Here is a 6,772-nt window from a genome sequence, read left to right as displayed (position 1 = left end):
AAACGAGGCCGCCGCGACATGCCATTCGACATCTCGACGCACACACGCGATCCGCAAATTAACCTTCCATCAAGGGCTCTGACCGAATCTTCAGCATCTCGTGGCTCTTCAAACTCAACAACTGCAAATCCAGGTGGGTTTCGAGCAACCCATACGTTGCGGAGTGGTCCGTAATGTTCGAAGACCCTCCCTAGCTCGGCTTTCGCTGCTCCATTGCCCAGGTTTCCCACATATACCTTAGCATTAGCGTTCCTGCTGAATCGCGACATGGCGGGAGCGGTCCCTGAGGAGCACGGCACCTGAGGGTGGCTTGACGGGAGGCTCGGGTGGACTTCAGCTGACGCAACGTCACCGTCGGGAACTGGAGTCGAGGCGCTAGGCTCCTCGGGCCAGAGTGAAGATATGTCTGACTCCGCCACTCTCTCCGCCTGTTTACTCTGGGATCTAGTGACCCCCCCACAGGTCAGAGTCAATGACTCCTCCCTGGCCATGGCATCATTGCCAATCAGCAAGGAGACCCCGGGTATCGGGTAGTAGGGTACCACCACACAGGTCACTGGACCCTTAAAAATGTCACTCCGGACCTCGAGGACGGCAAGGGGATACCGGCCAAGAACCCGGTCAATGCCCCGAAGGAGGGTATACTCGCCGGTATAACGCATCTGAGAGGCCGGAACTACCCCCGCCCGGAGAACACACCGTGTCGCCCCAGTATCCCGAAGGTATTGGGCCTCAAACTTCAGCATCGAATCAGGGCCACCCACTAAGGCTGTCCCTGAATAATCCTGGTACAGTGGATGAATGGAATTAGCCTCGGTGGCAGTGACCTCGGTCACCGATGCCACCGTCGTGTGCGAGGGCCCGGCGGATGAGCTCCACTGATCTCCCTCCGACTTAACAGGAGGGTTGCCTCGGTAGGCCGGACTAGCGGGATTAGAGAAGCAGCGGTTTTCACCGTGCCCCACGCGTTTGCAGAAATCGCACCAGGGCCCTGCCCTGGTCTGCGGCTCGCGACCGCCACCAGTGGAGGGCATCGGAGAACCCCTCCCCTCGATCCAGCCGCCGGGCAGACGGGGGGCGGTCTTGATCGCAGACTCCTCCGTCTTACGACGCGACTGCGTGACTTGCAGCATTTTGCACGCCAAAACATGTTTATCAATAAGGTTGACGCAGTCTGCCAAGGAAACAGTGTCTTTGTCGACAAGAAACAATGCTAAGTCAGGCGGAAGCTGTTGATCGATACGGTAACGCACCAGGAGTTCCGCAACCGCTTGAGGTAACTCAACCTTGCTCCCCTTGAACCATCTCTGCAGCTGTTCCAACAAGGCCCGCGAATGTTCCTCATAGGTTTGACTGGACTCACGAGTCCAGCTGAAAAAATTTCTCCTATAAATACATGCGGACACCGCATAGGCGTTCAAAATCTCGGCCTTCAATGCCCTGTATTTGTTTGCGTCCTCGGTTGCCATCCTCGCATATACCTCCCTCGCCTTCTCAGATAGATGGCTCACAAGATGGCCGACCCACAAGCTCTCATCAATGCCACCGGCAGCCAACAACTTCTCCGCCATCTCCAGATACGCTTCTGGCTTCGTGTCTCCCGTCCAGTCCGGCAAACGAACATGAACAGTTTCCGGGACTCTTGCAGCAGACCCCTCTGCCCGCGGTCGTTCAGTCAACATTCGCAACTCATGCTCTCTGACGTGTTCAGCTTCTGCTGCTGCCGCACGCTCTCTCTCTCTCTCACGCTCTCTCTCTGCTGCTGTCTCTGCTGCCGCATGCGCTCTCTCTGCTGCTGCACGCTCTCCCTCTGCTGCTGCCCGCTCTCCCTCTGCTGCCGCAGCACGCTCTGCCTCTGCTGCTGCCGCACGCTCTCTCTCTCTCTCACGCTCTCTCTCTGCTGCCGCATGCTCTCTCTCTGCTGCCGCAGCACGCTCTGCCTCTGCTGCTGCCGCACGCTCTCTCTCTCTCTCACGCTCTCTCTCTGCTGCCGCACGCTCTGCCTCTGCCCTGTCATTCTCCCTGTTATACATGTCAAGTTGTTGAACCGGAGTCAGCCCGGTCCAGAAGGGCGAACGCATGCATTTAGTCATGATGGAATCGCTTCCTAACATATCGGGTTTAGTGACTGGGTCAAGGCTGATTGCGTCGCTCGCATCGCCACCCACGCGACTGTCAACATGATCAGGTTGAACTCTCACTTCTCTGGTCGACATAGCTTGGCTACGAGTTATCATAAGACAAGGCACAAAACACAACGCTCAAACACAACGCTCTGTTGGGGAAATACGACACGAACTACACAATATCACCCGCACATCAAATTGCCAATGAGAAAAATACCACGTACAAATACTCACGTTTTTTTTTTTTTGTCGGTTGTTTGGAGGGATCCGAGGCTCACTTATTCTGCAGTGAAGCACCACCCAAGACAGCGTCCCACGGCGAGAAGGCTCCTCCAAGACGGCGTCCGCTGGTGAGAAGATGCAGAGAAGATGCAGATGCCGAATTCCCGTCTCAATTCGAATGTCTCTCACTTGAAAGATCCTAGGACGAGCAACCCATTTGTCGCGATCCCGGCTGTGAAATGGTTCCCAGCACGGAATACGGACGTTAATGTCCGGGCTTCAAGTAGTCCACGGAGTGGACAGAGAGAACTCAATAAACACAATTGTGTTTTAATCGGCCTTCTAGGGGTAAGGCACGATGCTTTATTGGCTCGATCACAAAAACCATAAATGGTAACAGAATGGAATACACTGCACAAAGCCTGCAGGAACTGTCGGCAACAGACGCTCCAAACAGGACGCAGGCAAGATCACTCGCGGCTCCAATCGACGATCTCCGGGACTCGGAGGGTAACAGGATGGAATGCACCGCACAAGGCCGGCAGGAACGGTCGGCCAGCAGCTCCAACACGAAGCAGGCAATCACTCGCGGTTCCAATCTACGAGATCCGGGAATCACTCGTTTTCTTCCGGAGTTACTCGCTCGTAAAATACCGAACTGTAATCGACCAGCCCAACTCGGCTGTCGTGAGGATTCAAGGAAAGCCCTTTTGAGATTTCCCACTCGGAGCCTTCGAGCCGCGTCCGTTGCATAAGATGGCGACCGCGCTCTCTGACTCTCCACCAATCACGTGCCGAATCGCCTCCCGATCGCGTGAGGCTCCAAGGAGCCACGTCACGCGGTGGGCGGGGCACCAAATCTGGGTGAGAACAGGTGGTTTCACCGGTGGTTTCTCACAATATATATATATATATATATATATAAAACATAGTTTGTGTGTGTGTGTGTGTGTGTGTGTGTGTGTGTGTGTGTGTGTGTGTGTGTGTGTGTGTAATGTTACCGATAGACTCCGAAACGGAGAGGCTCACGTGCTTGATATTTGACATAGACATGGCCATTGAGCTTGGGACGAACATGGCCGACCTCAAAATATTTGACGATCCATATTTTTTATTCATATTTACCTCAGCGCATTTCAGCAAAGTACCCGCTAATCTCAGCCGGTGTCAGAACAGCTCGCTGATTCGCTCAGAGTGATCACGTGATGTTCCATCCCCGCCGCTAGACTGATTCGCTCAGAGCGATCACGTGATGTGACCATTGCCATTCACTCCACATAGGTGGAGATGCAGCTACCGGGCGCCATCTTGGTTGGCATTCGATGCTGGGCGATGGTGATTTCCGTCACACGTTTGCACGTAATTCAGAGCGAAAAGCGATCGTGTTTTGTGTCGATTTTGTGTGATATGAATTAAATGTCTTTGATAGGGACCGGTAATTCCGCCAGGGGCGCTGCGCGCACTACTTACGTCACGCTCTGCATGGCACTCTGTGACCGCCGTTGCGGTGCAACGTGCAATGCTTTGCGGGCAAATCGTTTTTATGCCATGGTATGTCATATTTTGGACTTAACCACTCTTCATGACCGATCATGTGACATCTACACACTCATGGCTACCACCGAGACGGATCCTGGTTTCACGTGAGTAAAATTTACCATATTTGCTCGATTTTTGAAACCGATGCATGCAAATATCGTGTCTATACCACACGTAAAATATTTTTTAGAAAGAATAAGCACATCTCCCCTTTGAAAGTGCCCCCTGAAGTGTGTCCAGGTGGAATTTCTAAGTCGTAGGTCTTAGCAACTCTCAGCAATCTTTTACCGCATGGATTTATCTCGAGTGTTTACTAAACTGTGCTAAGTTGAAGTTGCGGACATATTTCAGCAGTTTTCAATGTAAATCGGTGTAATGTAACCTCCTCCCTCCCCCCCTCCCATCCCTCACCCTCCACCCCCTCCCCCCTCCCATCCCTTACCCTCCGCCCCCTCCCCCCCTCACCCTCCCTCTCTCCCTCTCCCCCCCTCCCCCACCCGGCAATGCCGGGTACTTCTGCTAGTATATATATATATATATATATATATATATATATATATATATATATATATATATATATATATATATATATATATATATATATATATATATATAATATATATATATATAGATATATATATATGTAATGGCACAATATTCGCTAACTTTTGTGTCTGCAGTTTATTCATTCTTCTGGCTTGCAAAGTAGTCATACCATGAAAGTATCCTTGTTATATGATATGTGTATATGTATAAAGATATAAAAGAAATAAATAAAAAAACTTTGATGTGTGTATTGTGTGTTTTATTCACTATTTTTATTGCGAACATTAGCCCAAAATGGCATCCAAAAATGGGACATCACGTGACAAGTATTGTTGAAAATGAAAAATAACATATGTACAGGATATTGTCTGTGTTTACATTTTGACCCTAGTTTGGTTGTGGATGAAAGAAATATATCCACAAACAATCACTTCCGGAAAGGTGGTTACCTAATCAATAAATCGATCAGACTGTTACCGGGAACGTACTGTTGTGGATATGAGAATGTTTTTTTATTTTGTTGTTGTGGTAAAATGTTGTTGTAAAAGGTTGTTGTAAAATATCACCCCTCCTCCCTCCGTTTGTGGTTGTATAAAGGTCAAAGGGCGTTTCCGTAGTTAGTCCATAAAACATACATGCAGGACACGATATATCCTTTCTTTTGACAGTTATATCTTATTCTGTGTATTAGTGTAAGGCTGTGTCTTCCATTAATTGAAATACTCCATTGCACCAGTGAAAGAGATAGATTCCCTTCATTCCCATTCCCAAAACCTCCATTCCCCCTCTCGTCACTGCTGAGCCCTCGATTACCAATTACCTCCGATCCAATTGCCGCCATTAACCACGAGGCATTGAGTCGGAGAAGAAAGGCGTGTCGCACCTCGTCAGAGGGGAGGAGGGGCGCGCCCGCCCGTCGTCATCCAGGGCGGAGCCCGAGGGTCGCGCGACCAACCAGGGCCGAGGTGAGCACCCCCGATGGGCGTGTCCAAAGCGCCGGGGGCGTGATCGCTGGGGGCGCTATAAAAAGCGCAACCGGAAGTGAGTAGAGAGAGATGCACTCTGGGTTGGACTGAGTCGGTCGCAAAAGAGAGAGAAGGGTTGTTGAGGGAGAAGAGTTGGTTGAGGAGTTGGTTGCAAGGTTGTTGGTTGCGGTGAGGAGTCGGTGGTGAGGAGTGAAAGAAGCAAGGAAGAGTTGAGGGTTTGGACCAGACAAGTCCTGAGAACGTAGCGGACAGAGGCCGCAGCCGCAAGACCACCCAACCGCCAAAGGGGGCCTGAACGGCGGTTTGGAGCAGGGCCAAAGAGGAACGGCGGCTGCTGAACGCGCCGGTTGTGCTGCGGGACCCCCCCTTGGACCTCTCCCTCTCCCTCCAGCCATCCACCTTCTGCCATTCCTGGCATCCCCCGCGTGAGTCAGCGTTCTGTTTGTTCTGTCCTGGGATAAGTTAAGCCTGTAGGTAAGCTAAATTTGCACTGTGTCACCTGCGTCTTATGACTATGTGTTGTAAATAAAACTTGATTGCCCCTTTTTGCTTGTGTGTGTAAATAATAAAACCCATTACTCGTCTGTACGTCTTCTCGTTTTATTCCTTTTCCTCTTTGCATTCGTCGTTTTTGTCTTTTCCCCTCATTGAGCAGCTGCGGTGCGATCCGGCCAAAGTCTGGGTGAATCGGGTGAGTTTTTGTTAGGTCGCGGTTTTAAACCACCGCTCGGTCTATAACATCATAACCGCGATCTGTAACAATTGGTAGTCAGGAGATGGGATTCGAACCTGGGACTAAATTTATTTAGCCCAAATTTTGGACACCAATTGTGTTAGATCTATAACAATTGGTGTCTGGGAGTGGAATTCGGGTCCCGAACCAAATTTTTAAAACATCTAAAAAAAAATTTTGGTCAAAATTACGAGCTGCCGAAATTTGGTTTTTTTTTAAGCAAAACCCGAATTTTGAAATCGCGCCATGGCTGTTCAAGGCGACGGGATGCCGGTGGGAGAGATAGACGGGGTAGAATCGACCCAGGACCCCAGGGAAGAAGTGGGAAAAGTGGTGGAGGAGAGTAAAGAAGGTGTGGTTGAGGGTGTATCAGGTGCACAAAATGGCGCTCTCACGCACGAGGTATCAGGCGCGCAAAAAGGCGCCTCGTACGAGCGCGCGGCAGCCGAGCCCGCGGTGCCAACGGCCTGGGATCCATTTCTTGCAAATATGTTGAAATTTTTGACCCAGTGGGATGAAGAAAACAAAATGTATGCCCAGGGGCTCATATCCAACAGGGAAATTAACAACATGGGTGTTCAAATGACTAAGGAACTAAAAGAAACAACGAACGGAATGAG

The sequence above is a fragment of the Myxine glutinosa genome, chromosome 5 (assembly GCF_964187855.1).
Source record: "Myxine glutinosa chromosome 5, kmMyxGlut1.1, whole genome shotgun sequence".
Classification (NCBI taxonomy): domain Eukaryota; kingdom Metazoa; phylum Chordata; class Myxini; order Myxiniformes; family Myxinidae; genus Myxine; species Myxine glutinosa.
Note: the sequence above shows the minus strand (reverse complement) of the source record.